Genomic DNA, 15,010 nt, shown 5'->3' with positions numbered 1-15,010 from the left:
CCGTTCCAGCCTTCCCCCTGCCTGTTCCAGTCCATCGGCTCCAGCGTGTCCCGGTCCGCCTGACCCAGCTTCTCCCTGCTTGCTCCAGTCAATCCGCTCCAGCGTGTTCAAGCTTGTTCCAGTCCTCCTGGTCCCAGTTTGTTCCAGTTCGCCTGACCCAGCTTCCCCCGCTTGTTCCAGTCCATCGGCTCCAGCGTGTTCCAGCCCGCCTGATCCAGCCAGCGTGTTCCAGCTCGTTCCAGTTCGTTCCAGTTCTCCTGAGCCCAGCTTGTTCCAGCCCGCCTGATCCCTCCAGTCTATCGGCTCCAGTGTGTTCCAGTCCGCCTGATTCAGCTTCTTCCGTCTTGCCCCAGTCCACCGGATCCAGCGTGTCCAGCTAGTTCCAGCCGCCGATCCAGCCTTCCCCCTGCTGTCCATCAACTCCAGTGTGTTCCAGCCTGCCTGACCCAGCCTCTCCTTGCTTACTCCGATTCTTCTGCTCCAGCGTGTTCCAGCTCGTTCCAGTCTTCCTGATCCCAGCTTGTCCGTCTGCTCATCCTGACTCAGTTCATCTGTTCCTGCTAGTTCCAGCCTGCCCATCTGTTCCTGCCTATTCCGGCTTGTTCCTGCTTGCCTCAGCTTGCCAGCCTGCCCATCTGTTCCTGCCTATTCCGGCTTGTTCCTGCTTGCCTCAGCTTGTTCCGGCTTGCTCCAATCCATCTGCCTGTTAACAAATCGAGTAACCTGCCTGCCTGCTTGCGAGCCTCTCAGCCATTGACTTACCTACCTGCCTGCTAGCCTATCAGCCATTGACTTACCTAATCGCCAACCCAAAACCTAGCGTCAAGCCCTATCTGCTTAACATCTCATTCATTACATAGGCACCCATTAACACCTGTTAACTGCTTAACACCTAATTCACTATACAGTCACCTGTTACACCTCAGTCACCACCTATGGCCCCTGTCCATGTTCTCTTCCTTGCCCTGTCCCTTCCTAATCTTCTTTCCCCCCCACTCCCACTGTCTACCATTAGAACTACCTGCTGCCCTCCCACCCTGCCCGCCACCGCAATACCCTATTCACCTCCATCCCTCACCTCACCATCCCTCTTGTCCCCATCCTCCTTTCTAGCTCTCAACCTTCGGCACTTCCTTCCTGCCATTAACCCATCCCCTTTCCTCCTAAGTACACCCCGTCTTCGTCGCCTCCGTCGCCCGACCTCCCCCACCCTCCTCCGCACTCTCTTGCTCCTCCTCCTGCTATCCGCGGGAGACATTAACCCTAATCCAGGTCCCCCTCACCTGTCCCCGTCCTATCCCTGCGAACGATCCCGGGACGTCTCCAATCTCGTCTCTATTCCCCTCCTTCCCCCCTCCTCCCTCCCCTTCTCATGCGCTTTGTGGAATGCCCACTCAGTCTGCAACAAACTGCCTCTCACCCACGATCTCTTTATCTCTCGCTCCCTTCAACTGCTCGCCCTAACCGAAACCTGGATCTCCCCGGAAGACTCTGCCTCAGTTGCAGCCCTCTGCCATGGGGGCTATCTCTTCTCCCACACGCCCCGCCCAGTTGGCCGCGGCAGAGGTGTTGGGCTACTACTCTCACCCTCCTGTAGTTTCCAACCCCTCCACCTTCCGCAGTCTCACTGCTTCTCATCCTTCGAAGCCCATTCCATCCGGCTATTCTACCCATTACCACTCAGAGTGGCAGTCATTTACCGCCCCCCTGATAAATCCTTCCCTTCCTTCCTTACCGACTTTGATGCTTGGCTCTCTGTCTTTCTTGACCCCTCATCTCCGTCCCTCATTCTCGGAGACTTTAACGTACATGCTGATGACCTATCCGACCCCCACACTTCTAAGTTCCTCACCCTAACATCCTCCTTCAACCTCCAGCTGTGCTCCACCACACCTACTCACCGTGACGGCCATTGTCTTGACCTCGTCCTCTCCTCCTCCGGCTCACCCTCCAATTTCCACGTCTCAGCTCTTCCTCTCTCCGACCATCACCTGATCACATTCACACTTCTTCCCCCCCCCCCCCCTTCACCCCGTCCAACTTTAACCACCACCTCCAGGAACCTCCAGGCTATTGACCCCTCCACCTTATCATCTACTATCTCTAATCTCCTCCCCTCCATCACGTCCTCCGCAACTGTCGACAAAGCGGTCTCCGCTTACAATACCGCTCTCTCCTCTGCATTGGATACCCTCGCACCTTCAATCTCCCGTCCCACAAAACGCACCAATCCCCAGCCCTGGCTGACTCCTTGCATCCGTCACCTTCGCTCCTGCACCCGATCCGCTGAGCGCCTCTGGAGGAAATCTCGTACCCTTTCAGACTTCCTCCACTACAAATTCATGCTATCCTCCCTCCACTCCTCCCTATTCCGTGCAAAACAGGACTATTACACCCAATTGACCAATTCTCTCAGCTCCAACCCTCGTCGTCTCTTCACCACCCTTAACTCCCTCCTAAAAGTGCCCCCCGCTCCTACTCCCCCTTCTCTCTCTCCTCAATCACTGGCCGACTATTTTCGCGACAAAGTGCAAAAGATCAACCTTGAGTTCACGACCAAGCCACCACCTCCTCTTCACCCTCTAACCCTTTCCCCCATCCAACCTACCCAGGTCTCTTTCTCCTCCTTCCCTGAGATCACCGAGGATGAAACTTCCCGCCTTCTTTCCTCCTCGAAATGCACCACCTGTTCCTCTGATCCCATCCCCACCAACCTACTCAACACCATCTCCCATACCGTCACCCCCGCCATCTGTCGCATCCTCAACCTCTCTCTCTCCACTGCAACTGTCCCCGACACCTTCAAGCACGCCGTTGTCACACCTCTCCTCAAAAAACCTTCACTTGACCCTACCTGCCCCTCCAACTACCGCCCCATTTCTCTTTTACCCTTCCTTTCCAAAATACTTGAGCGCGCCGTTCATAGCCGCTGCCTTGATTTTCTCTCCTCTCACGCCATCCTCGATCCACTTCAATCCGGTTTTCGCCCTCTGCACTCGACTGAAACGGCACTCTCTAAAGTTTGCAATGACCTGCTCCTGGCCAAATCCAGAGGTCACTACTCCATCCTCATCCTCCTCGATCTTTCCGCCGTGTTTGACACTGTCAATCATGACTTACTTCTTGCCACGCTGTCCTCTTTTGGGTTCCAAGGCCCGGTCCTCTCCTGGTTCTCCTCTTATCTCTCCCACTGCACCTTCAGGGTACACTCCCATGGATCTTCCTCCACTCCCATCCCACTATCTGTTGGAGTTCCCCAGGGTTCTGTCCTTGGACCCCTTCTCTTCTCAATCTACACCTCTTCCCTGGGCTCGCTGATCTCGTCTCATGGTTTTCAGTATCATCTTTATGCTGATGACACCCAGCTATACCTCTCCACACCTGACATCACTGTAGAGACTCAGGCCAAGGTATCGGCCTGTTTATCCGACATTGCGGCATGGATGTCCAACCGCCACCTGAAGCTGAACATGTCCAAGACCGAGCTCCTTGTCTTTCCTCCTAAACCCACTTCTCCTCTTCCTCCACTCTCTATCTCTGTTGATAACACCCTCATCCTCCCCGTCCCATCTGCCCGCAACCTCGGAGTCACCTTCGACTCCTCCCTCTCCTTCTCTGCGCATATCCAACAGACTGCCAAGACCTGTCGCTTCTTCCTCCTCAATATCAGCAAAATTCGCCCTTTCCTCTCTGAGCATACCACCAGAACTCTCGTCCACGCTCTCATTACCTCTCGCCTCGATTACTGCAACTTACTCCTCACCGGCCTCCCACTCGGCCATCTATCCCCCCTTCAATCCGTTCAGAACGCTGCTGCACGTCTTATATTCCGCCAAAACCGTTATACTCATACCACCCCTCTCCTTAAATCACTTCATTGGCTTCCGATCAGATATCGCATACAATTCAAGCTCCTCCTCCTTACCTACAAATGCACTCAGGCTGCGGCTCCTCACTACCTCTCCACCCTCATCTCCCCCTATGTTCCCGCCCGCAACCTCCGCTCACAGGACAAAGCCCTTCTCTCAGTACCCTTCTCCACTACTGCCAACTCCAGGCTCCGCTCATTCTGCCTTGCCTCACCCTATGCCTAGAATAATCTTCCTTTACCCATACGCCATGCCCCCTCCCTACCCATCTTCAAATCTCTGCTTAAAACTCACCTCTTCAATGCTGCCTTCGGCGCCTAACTGCTCGAGAAATATAAAATACCCCAATCTATCCACCCTATCAGATTAACTGTTCACTCGTCCTCTAGATTGTTCACTTATCTTTAGTTTGTTCTCTTGTCTTTTAGATTGTAAGCTCTTTGAGCAGGGACTGTCCTTCTATGTTTGAATTGTACAGCGCTGCGTAACCCTAGTAGCGCTTTAGAAATGATTGTTGTTGTTGTTGTTGTTGTTGTTGTTGAAAGAGAATAGAAGTGCATATATAAATCCAAAATTTTGGCATCTACAAGAACATCTTTTAGAGTTTATACTTAGTCCTCAAGCATTAAAGTTCAGGTTTTTTTGTGAAAGGAGTTTCTCATATTAAAGAGTATAAAAATGCCCAAAATGCCAGTATTTTTGCAATTTTTAGCATAGGCATTTTTGACAATTTTACACCATTTAATTTTTGCACAAACCAACCTTGCCCAAATGTTTATGTTAATTTGGGCAAGCTGGAGGAGTGGCCTAGTGGTTAGGGTGGTGGACTTTGGTCCTGGGGAACTGAGTTCAATTCCCACTTCAGGCACAGGCAGCTCCTTGTGACTCTGGGCAAGTCACTTAACCCTCCATTACCCCAGATACAAATAAGTACATGTATACAACATGTAAGCCACATTGAGCCTGCCATGAGTGGGACAGTGTGGGGTACAAATGTAACAAAAAAATTCTCATTATTGAGTTGCTATGATGCAAAATCATGCAAAACAGCATATTAATGACAGATCTAATAAAACCAAGTGTGTGGAAAAGACAGAAAATAATATCTACAGCTCATTTTGACTAGACACAAAAATAGCCCCTTTTTGTGTAGCCGAAGCATAGATTTAAGGATTCCATTGATCCTCATCTGAGGCTCTCTGACCCTCCCAAGGACTGTGGATCATTGATAGCCTAGCAGCCACAGTGGTTTAACAAAAAGGATTGTCCCTTGACCCCTCCCCTAGAAGACCTCAATCACCTATAGTCGAGTGGAGCCCTATCCCCACCTTGATGCATTAATGTTAAAAATACCCCTGTTGAAGCCCAGCCTTCTCAGTCCCTTAATGCAAGTAGAAGGTGAGGATTGACCCCATCCCTCATCATCTTTACCCCCCCTCCCCCAGACACCAACTCTTCCAAAAGATCCAGGGGAGGGCGGGATCAGGAGCAATCTCTACCTGCTCCCACTGTCAAAATGACACTGCCTGAGGATCAGGTCACCAAATAAGAGAACGTACCGTCAGAGCAGGATGAAGTAGACATTGCCTTGTTGGCACTGTCCTTAAGCCCAGTGACTGTGCTGATCCTAGGTGTTATTACCCATATATTTTAACCTGAATACTTTTTTCTAGTTGTATTTAACTGGATATCCCATTGGCTTAATACTGATCACACTGTTTCTGTGTAATGATTTCATTTGCACAGACTCGTTATGCACATCAATGCAGGACCTTCATCATTTCAACACATTGATTTTGGTGGAGTGCCTATGTAGAAGGAATTTACAAGAAATTTAAATACGCTTATTGTCTCTGGAATGAGAGAAAAATCAGTATGGAAGAGAACAAAATAGAGGTTTTCATTGTGCTCTCTGACAACTGAATTATTGTTTCCCTAATATCACTAGATATTTCCTTAGAAATTCCAAATTTAGAAATAACATGTTTGTGCCAGATGTTCAGTGAGATCTAAGGGGAAAAGTCTCAATGGAAGAAATTTGTTTCAAAGGACCCTATGCTATAAATCTTAAAAAGGCACAAACTTGCAAAAAACCCTGAGAACGACTACTTCACTGCCCTGACACAAATTCCTCACACTACTTCCTTTTCGTGTTAAATAACATACTTTTGAATATCTGTAGGCTTTTTTGACACAAGCCTTAAATTTTCTGAACATTTAAAAATCATTTTTGCATACGGATTACTCGCCATATCGTACAATCTCGAGCTTTTTCTTCTGGGTCAGTGTTGCTGTACATTTTTGCAATGGACATATCATTAATTTAAAAGAAGGTTACAAAGATTCAACTGTCAAGAGGGGCTTGCAAGCTTTCTTTTCTCTGGTTTTAAGAGAGGTCACAGATTCTATTGTTACTAAGCTAGTTCATGACTGGCTTCAGCTATTTCGGTGATACATTAGTATAAATTATAAGGACTAAGAACGATGAAAATGCCAGAAATATGCTGAGAGAGCATTGTGTGTACAGCAAAAGACCCACCTAACGAATGCTCTTTTTTTTTCAGTTTCAGCGGTATAGCAAATTTTATAAACTTGACTTTTCATAAAGAATTCAAAACCATGAAAGCAGTAGCGGCAAAGGATAACAGTGAGATGGCTGAGCCCTGAGTTAGAAGTAAAAAGCATGTCCAGCAGTGATCCTGCCATGCTGAAAAAGGCCCAAGTCTCTTGAAACTACATTTGATCAGAATCAACGGAGAACACATACATTTCTGTGAAAGAGAATGTGAAACTATGAGGACTAATTTTTAACTGACAGTACGGCATCTTAAAAGTTTTTTTTAGTGACACTAAAACCTTATAAGAGTTACAAAGGACCTAATGGATTTTAGATAGAATGTATACTTTAGCTGTCAAGATGGTATGAAGAATATCAACTGAATTTCCTGCTGTACGTTCAGTTATGATTAATATTGCAGCCAAGGTTTGAAAAGGCAAGGAACTTGTAGGTGGTTGGAAGTTTACTTGGGCCTAGAGGCCCAAATCCTGAGGGAGTACCACAGTATCTGTTTGAAGGGGACAGAGACAGGGCATCCTGGACCTCCATCCAGTCCCAGACCATCATTTATTACGGCAGAAGGCAACCAGCTCTTCACTGGCAGGGGAGAGTCTGTTTCCATTGTTCCAAGAGTGGTACCAAATGCAAACTGAACACTTGATAATCTGACACACTTATGCTTGGTATTTGTTTACAAAGTTAGCAGTGCCATTTTGAATGTGATGCCAAAGCAGGTAGGAGAGACACTGGTTCCCTTTCCCTGGTGAACAATTGGGATCCTATTGCCACAGTAGGTGGTGCTTTGGAGGTGGATAGGGATTAGGTGATCTGTGGGTCTGGAGGCCTGATTTCTGTTTAGGGACAAGGAATCATCAGCACAGAAGTCCAGTATTTGATTGTTGAAGGGGGTATGATGTGGGGTGAGCAACTGTGTGTTAGTAGGGGCCTGCGCTAATAGATCAAGCCAAAATCCCACACCAACAAGCAGTTCCATAACTTGGCACCAACAGTTATGCACAGGGCTTTTTTTGAGGGGGTACTTGGGGGTACTGGGTACTGGCACCTTTTCCATTGTCTGCTAAAATTGACGCATGGTCCCCTAGTTTTAATGAAAGAGTTCAGGCTCTACACACCAGTTCTGCCTTGTCATAGATTCTTTGACCAGTTGCAGGGGTCCTGGTTACTGTGGGGTGGGTCCCTCAGTGATCACCCTACCCCTGAAGGGTGGCCTGGCATTTGAGTACTGGCACCTTTTTCACTAAAAAAAAATGCATTGGTTATGCATGTGCTTAGAAGCTCAATTCCTGTTTGAGAGGTTATAGGAATAGTGAGATCGTGGACTCAAAGGCTTTCATTGCCAGAGGAGGAAGTTATGGAATCTTGCAGGGCAAATTTCTCTTGAAATGACAAGGGACAAGGGGTTTATGGGCACAGTGGGGCCCTTTTACCAAAGAGAGTCAAGTAGTGGCATACCAAGGGTGGGGCAATGGGTGCGGTCTGCCCTGGGTACAGGCAGTAATGGGGTGCACTGAGCAGTCACGCAGATGTCTGCTCTGCTGGTCCGCTGCCCTCTGACATCAACTTCCTGTTTTGGGGCAGGGGCCCGGCAGACCCAACAGCAGCGCAGCTGCTCAGTGAACCCCCTTTAGTGCTTGGAGGGAGAGTGGGGAAGTGACGTGCTTAGGCTAAAGGAGGGATTTCTGCCCTGGGTGGGTACACCACTGGAGCCAAGCATTTAGGGAGCAATTCTAGAACTTGGCACCTCCATCAGAACGCCAGACGCAGAGCGTTCGTTCTGTAATAGCATCTTGACGTGCAGATGCTGTTACAGAATACTGAAACACCCTATGTGGTCAAATTAACTCCAATGAGTCCCAGACCATCCAAAGTACCAATTATAGAAAGGGTCCCAATATAAAACAGAATTTACTAAGTATTTTTTGGAACATCAGAAGATGAGCTTTTTCCAATTTCTCCTATGTATGTACAGAGCTACTATACCATTTGTCCTCCTCGGTCCATATTTTTAAGCATTTTTTAAAGAAACCTCTTCTTGATGTGTCTTAATTTCAATATTCATAAATTATATTCTTCACTCAATCGATAAATACTTACCTCCAAACTTGTAAGATCTTCAGCTTCAAATAGCCGCACTTCCGGTAGCTGCACTTCACAGAAACTAATCTGACATAGCACCATGTTTCGCCATACTGGTTGCATCAGGGAATAATTAGTTCTGTGGAGGGATGTAAACTATAAAAAATCCAGATGGAAGCCTCTCAAAAATAACATATGGTCCTATATTCACTCTCTTCAATCCACTTATCAGCACATCTAATAATAGCCAGCCACCCTTTCAAGGTGCTGGTGATGTTCAAAGGAAGCAGTTAAATATAAACACATATGGAATTATCCATCCATAGAATATTAGCAGAGATCCAAAGTGGCGTGCCAAAATTTAGGTGCAACCATTTACACCAGCTCTATGGCAGGTTATGGGATGCCTATATGCACCATGCAAAGCACATACCCCTGGATTCTATATAGCATGCCTGGAGTTATGTGCAGTTCTGCATGTAAATCTAGGCATATTCTATAACTATGTATGTATTTATTTAGATTTTGCTCACACCTTTTTTCAGTAGTAGCTTAAGGTGAGTTACATTCAGGTTCTCTGGATATTGCTCTGTCCCAGGAGGGCTCACAATCTAAGTTTGTGTCTGAGGCAATGGAGGGTTAAGTGACTGGCCCAAGATCCAAAGGAGCAGCAGTGGGATTTGAACCGGCCACCTCTGGATTGCAAGACCAGTTCTCTAACCACTAGGCCACTCCTCCACTTGCATCAGGACACACCACAAGGGGGGCAAGCACCCACCATTTTGGATGGCAGTGGCACTAGAAGCAGAAGCAAGTGGGCATCCTTCCTGCCTTTCCACTCTTTGAAGTGGGTGAAGGGAAAGGTCCTTCTGTGGTTACAAATCAAAACACTTTACATCAGTGGCGTAGCCAAGGGTGGGCTGGGGTGGGCCCAGGCCCACCCACTTTAGATTCAGGCCCATCAAGTAGCAGCGCACACCTATAATGTGGCTGGCAGGGACCCCAAGCTCCACCAGCCAAAAACTCCCAACAACTGTTTGCTGAAGATGAAAATCTGCTATTTAAAAGGTATACGGGGGAGAGGGGATGTTTGAAAGACCATATGGCATGCAGGCGAGAGAGGGAAAAACCGAATCACTTGTAGGACAAGGCGGAGTTCTGCCCACCCACCTTGGGTCCAGGCCCACCCAAACTTGGGTGTCTGGCTACGCCCCTGCTTTACATATTATATACAGGTACTTATTTTGTTACTGGGGCAATAGAGGGTTAAGGGACTTGCCCACAGACACAAAGAGCAATAACGAGCACTAATTGGCAAAAATTAGAATCTACACACGTACATTGCTAAGCATATTCTGTAATGTACTGCACCTAAATTCTAGCACATGCAGGCAATAGGGGCATGCTTAGGGGTGTAGAAATGGACATTTTGTAGGTATTCCAAAATCTACGCATGTTGTTATAAAATATGGGCCAGAGCACGTACGTCTACGTGCAGGGATTTACACCAGCTTTTCTTTGGCGTAAATGGATGCATGTAGATTTAGTCACATGGACTACGCCCAAGCGTTTTCTATTGAATTGCGCATACAAATTGGGAACGCACCGGAATTTGTGCGCACAATTTTTTGGCAACCTTCATAGAATCATGGGGGACACTCCCTTTAATTTATGTACTATTGCAGTTAAGTGCAACCTTACAGAATGGCACCTAGCGCATGTATATGCATTACCTGCCAACCTCTAACATATGGGGCAAATGATTAAGCGTTGGCACCAAGTTATAGAGTTGACCTGTTAGCTTGATTTTCAGCATTCAATATCCATTAGCGCAGACCGCTGCTAACAACAGCCACCCATTAATGGGTAAAGCCAGTGCAGAAAAAAATCCCATGTTAACTGCTTAGTACATGATGGGGCAGGGACTGGGTGGGCATGGGAATATTTGGCATGGGCTGAACGTTGCAGTTAGAGCAGAGTTATCAGTGTGCACTGTCATATGAGCTACTACTGAAAAAGGTGTGAGCAAAATCTAAATAAATAAAATATGTGCAGTTAATACAGAGACGCTGAATGCCACCTCAAGAGATTTAGCCCCTAGTTATATAAAAGTTGTTAAAAATTATGTGCGCAAATTTGGGTGAGTGCGCAATTTAATTGAATAACAAGCTAATTACCAATGATAATTGGCTTTTTAACAAGCAATTATTGGCATTAATTAGATTTAATTGAAATATATGCTCGTAAATTTAGGCGCAGAATCTGTGCCTAAATTTTACACACCAGTCAAAAAAGGGGGTGTGGAAATGGGAGGGTCATGGGCGGATTGGGGGGGGCTGTTCCTTTAAGTTGCATGCGCAGTTAGAAAATAAGGGCATCCATGCCTAAATTTACTCATGGGTATTTGCATCATGTTTTAGTTGTTTGCATATGGCCGTGCCTAAAGTTAGGCGCGATTCCCAGTCTTAAGCACTGTTCTATAAACCGCGCTTAACTTTAAGCGTGTTTTGTAGAATAGTGCTTTTTTCGGTGCAGATTTTTTTTGCCACCATATATGGAATTTACCTCTTAATGCACAGTTGCAAACTTTTCTCTGCAGTGACTGCAGGGGGCATGCTGGATATGTTCCCAATTGTTACTGCACAGCCTTTGCACTTAGCATGAGTTCATTTTGCCTGGTAACATACAGTAAGTGCAAAAAAAAATTACAATATTTCAGTAAAAGGGTGCCTGAGTCTGGTATTAAGATGGGTTAATTAGAAACTTAGAAACATGACGGCAGATAAAAGCCAAATGACCCATCTTGTCTGCCCACCAAACCATAAGAGATTTCCCAAGCTTTCTTGAATTCAGATAGTCTTTGTCGCTACCACCTCCACCGGGAGGCCATTCCATGTATCCACCACCCTTTCTGTAAAAAAGTATTTCCCTTGTTTAAAATTTTTGTGGTTAGTGTTTATTTCTGTGTATCAAGCAGTATGTGCTTATAATATTTTTGAAAGGAACCATTTTTTCATCAGAGCAGCAAAGTCATCGAGTGCATCCACTTTTGGAAGAGGGAACACTCCCTGGATTCTATCAACGGCAACAAAAGTTCCGTGCGCAAATCAGAATGCGTAGCCAATTTGCACACAGAACTTCATTAGTTAACAACCCAATCAGCGCCGATAACTGGATGTTAACAAACAATTATCGGTACACAGACTTGAAAGCAATCAACGAAACAACTATCTTTCAAAAATCTCTGAAAACATTCTTTTTCAACAAGGCCTACAATGAGAACTGATAACCTCACTAAGTCACTTCACCAACCTACTCAAATATGAAATCCCATCTTCTATAACTATCCTAATCGCTCCCTCCCTTCTTCCCTCTTCCCTTCATTGATCGCTACACATGACTAACTGTATCTAATATCCTGATATGACAATGTCAACAAATCTATGTAAGCCACATAGAGCCTGCAAATAGGTGGGGGAATGTGGGATACAAATGCAATAAAATAAAATAAATAAATACTAATTGGCACTAATTAGGATTTACACGCATAGCTCACTAAGCGTATTCTATAAAGTGATGCACGTTAAACAGACCATGATGATTTTAAAAGGGGGCGTGGTCATAGGATGGGCATGAGAGGGTCATGGGTGTGCCAAAAATTTTCAGAATATGCCCGATCTGCGCCTAAATAAGACATGTGCATTTACACCAGGTTTTAGTTGGCATAAATTCCTGTGCCTAAATTATAGTCACGGGACAGCTACTATGCATATTCTATAAACCGCGCCTAACCTTAGGCAAGGTTTATAGAATACCGCTAAGCGTGGTTTTTCTCAGCACCGATTTTTTGACGCTAAATACAGAATCTGGCCTACTATGTGCAAAGAAGGTGCATTCTTTCTGAAAGAGGGTGCACTATTTCTGCTTGTGCAGTGTTCCGTGCATGTGTGATAGATCACAAATGCACAGTGTGCATCATCTTTGCAAATAGAGTGCAAACTAGTATCTGCAAACAGTAAGACACAACTTTTTGTGTTTTTTTTCTGCTTGGTCTCATTTGATAATGACATGGGGTATGTAGTTGACATTTTCCATATCACTGCAAACAAATTCCCATTTCTAATAGGGACAGACAGATATAGATACTATCAGTGGCGTAGCTACTTGGGGCCAGGGGGGTTGGTCCCCCGTAGATTTGGCCCTGGACCCCCCTGCCGACGACACTCTCGACCCCCCCTCCCGCCGCCAACCCGACGTCGCCTGCCTTTGCTGGCGGGGACCCCAACCCCCACCAGCCGAGGTCCTCTTCTTTTCGCAAAAGGCTTCCTTCTGTTTCTGACGTCCTGCATGCTGTATGTGCAGGACGTGAGACTCTCAGAACGAAGCCTTGCAGATCAGCTGATCTGCAAGGCTTCGTTCTGTGAGTCTGACGTCGACGTCAGAAACAGAAGGAAGCCTTTTGCCAGAAGAAGAGGACCTCGGCTGATGGGGGTTGGGGTCCCCCGCCAGCAAAGGTAGGCGACGGCGGGTTGGCGGCGGGAGGGGGTTTCGAGAGGGTCATCGGCAGGGGGGGGGGCAAAGTTGGTGGTGGTGGCGGCAGAATCGGCAATGGCGGGGGGGGGGGGGTCAGGGGCACTGGGGGGGGGGCTAAAATGTGCCCCCTCACCTCAGGTTCTTGATCCCCTCCCGCTGAAGTCTTGCTACGCCCCTGGATACTATTGAAGTCGAAACTGATGCACTCTGCCTATGATTTTAGGATTGTACTTCAGAGTGTAGTTCTGATGAAGATAGATTACTGTAATAGTTATTTAGGTATTGTGGCCTCTCATTGTCGGACTTTGCAGGTTATTCAAAATTCAGCGGCTGGGATGATTATAGGTGTCGCTAAGGGCCCCTTTTACTAAACTGCACTAGTGATTCCCGGTGTGACAAATGCGATGGCATCCCATGCGATTCAAATGGGCTTCATCACATTTGCTGCATGGGAATCGGTAGGGCAGTTTGGCAAAAGAGGCCCTAAGTTTGCACATATTACACCAGCTGCATTGGTTGCCAATGGAAAGTAGAATTCAGTTTAAGGTTTCGAAGTTTATACATCAGACAATATAAGTGACTGCTCCTTGGTGTTTATCCCAGGTGTTACAGATATATCAGGCAGCATGTTCCTTGAGGTCAGAAAATGCAAAGTTTGTCTGTCTCGTTGTTGGGTAATGTGCATTAGGCAAACACAAAGGCAGTTGCTTTTTCAGTGGCTGGTCCACTGATGTGGAATCGGTTGCCTGGGCATCTGTGTTTATAAATGAATTTATCACAGTTTTAGAAATATTTGAAACCACACTTATTTCTCCATGACTCTTCTAATATTTGAGTAATTTGGACATAAGGATATATGGGGCAGTGCAGCATATTTAGTTCAGCAGAATGGTGTGTGCTGGTTATGTGTGTATAGTATGTGATGGCTTTTAGTGTAATCCACTTCGGTACAGATGGACTATTACCCCCCACATTCTATAAAAAGCTCTAAAAATTGTGCACACAAATTTGAGAATGTGCCCAATTTATGCATGCAATTTAATTGAATGACAAGCTAATTACCACCAATAATTGGCTTTTTAACAAGCAATTACACGTGAGTCAAAAAGGGGGTGTGGAAATGGGAGGACCATGGGCAGATCGGGGGCATTCCTTACAGTTACATGTGTAATTATAGAATAAGGTGGGATCCGCATCTAATTTAGGCATGAGCATTTGTACCATGTTTCTATTGGCATACATGTCACGCCTAAATGTAGTCGTGGTTCTTGGGCATAAGCACTATTCTATAAAGTGCACCTAACTTTAAGCGTGGTTTATAGAATAGCACTGAGCCGGGGGGGGGGGGGGGGGGTCGGCATCAGTTTTTGGGGAGCCATATATAGAATTGAATCCTAAAGGTGAAAAATAAATAAATAAAGGATAGATATGGACATATACATATAATGTGATCTTCTTTTACTTTTGTGCATTTGCAGACATATTAACACTGGGATAAATTCTAACATACATACTACATAGACTTCCATTTATTGAATGCCTACAGAGAAAACTGTTAAATTATCAGATCATTGGTTTATTTTTTTTGTAAGCCACATTTTTTGCAGGTTTTGGTACTTTTTATTGGACTAGCTTAGGAAGTTCCAAAATTTGAGCTTTTGAGACTGCACAGGAGGCTTTTAAAAGGTATTACAACCTGAAAATAGATTGTTTTTTTCCTGCAAGATTAATACAGCTATCAGAACTCTGCACTAAGGTTTAGGCAATTGAATAAATGGACTTTCCGAGAGTATTTTCTGCCCTGAAGTGCTGCTTTTTCTTTATCTATACCTATTCTGTGTGTAACAGTGCCAAACCTTCTTCTTTTCTGCCTTTTGATTGGGACAAACTCATTTGACTTAATCAAATCAAGGAGAAGCCTCAATCTATTTGGCGGCCATTTTTCTTACTTTAT

At 45.9% G+C, this 15,010-nt stretch overlaps 1 protein-coding gene across 4 annotated transcripts in view; it reads left to right on the top strand.

Annotated features, from left to right (window-relative positions):
- The window catches only part of SLC8A1 (solute carrier family 8 member A1), an 879,594-nt gene that overhangs the window by 680,832 nt on the left and 183,752 nt on the right, over positions 1 to 15,010 (top strand). The window lies entirely within an intron of this gene.

This window comes from Microcaecilia unicolor, chromosome 3 (assembly GCF_901765095.1).
Source record: "Microcaecilia unicolor chromosome 3, aMicUni1.1, whole genome shotgun sequence".
Classification (NCBI taxonomy): domain Eukaryota; kingdom Metazoa; phylum Chordata; class Amphibia; order Gymnophiona; family Siphonopidae; genus Microcaecilia; species Microcaecilia unicolor.
Note: the sequence above shows the minus strand (reverse complement) of the source record. Positions and strands in the feature narration are given on the sequence as shown.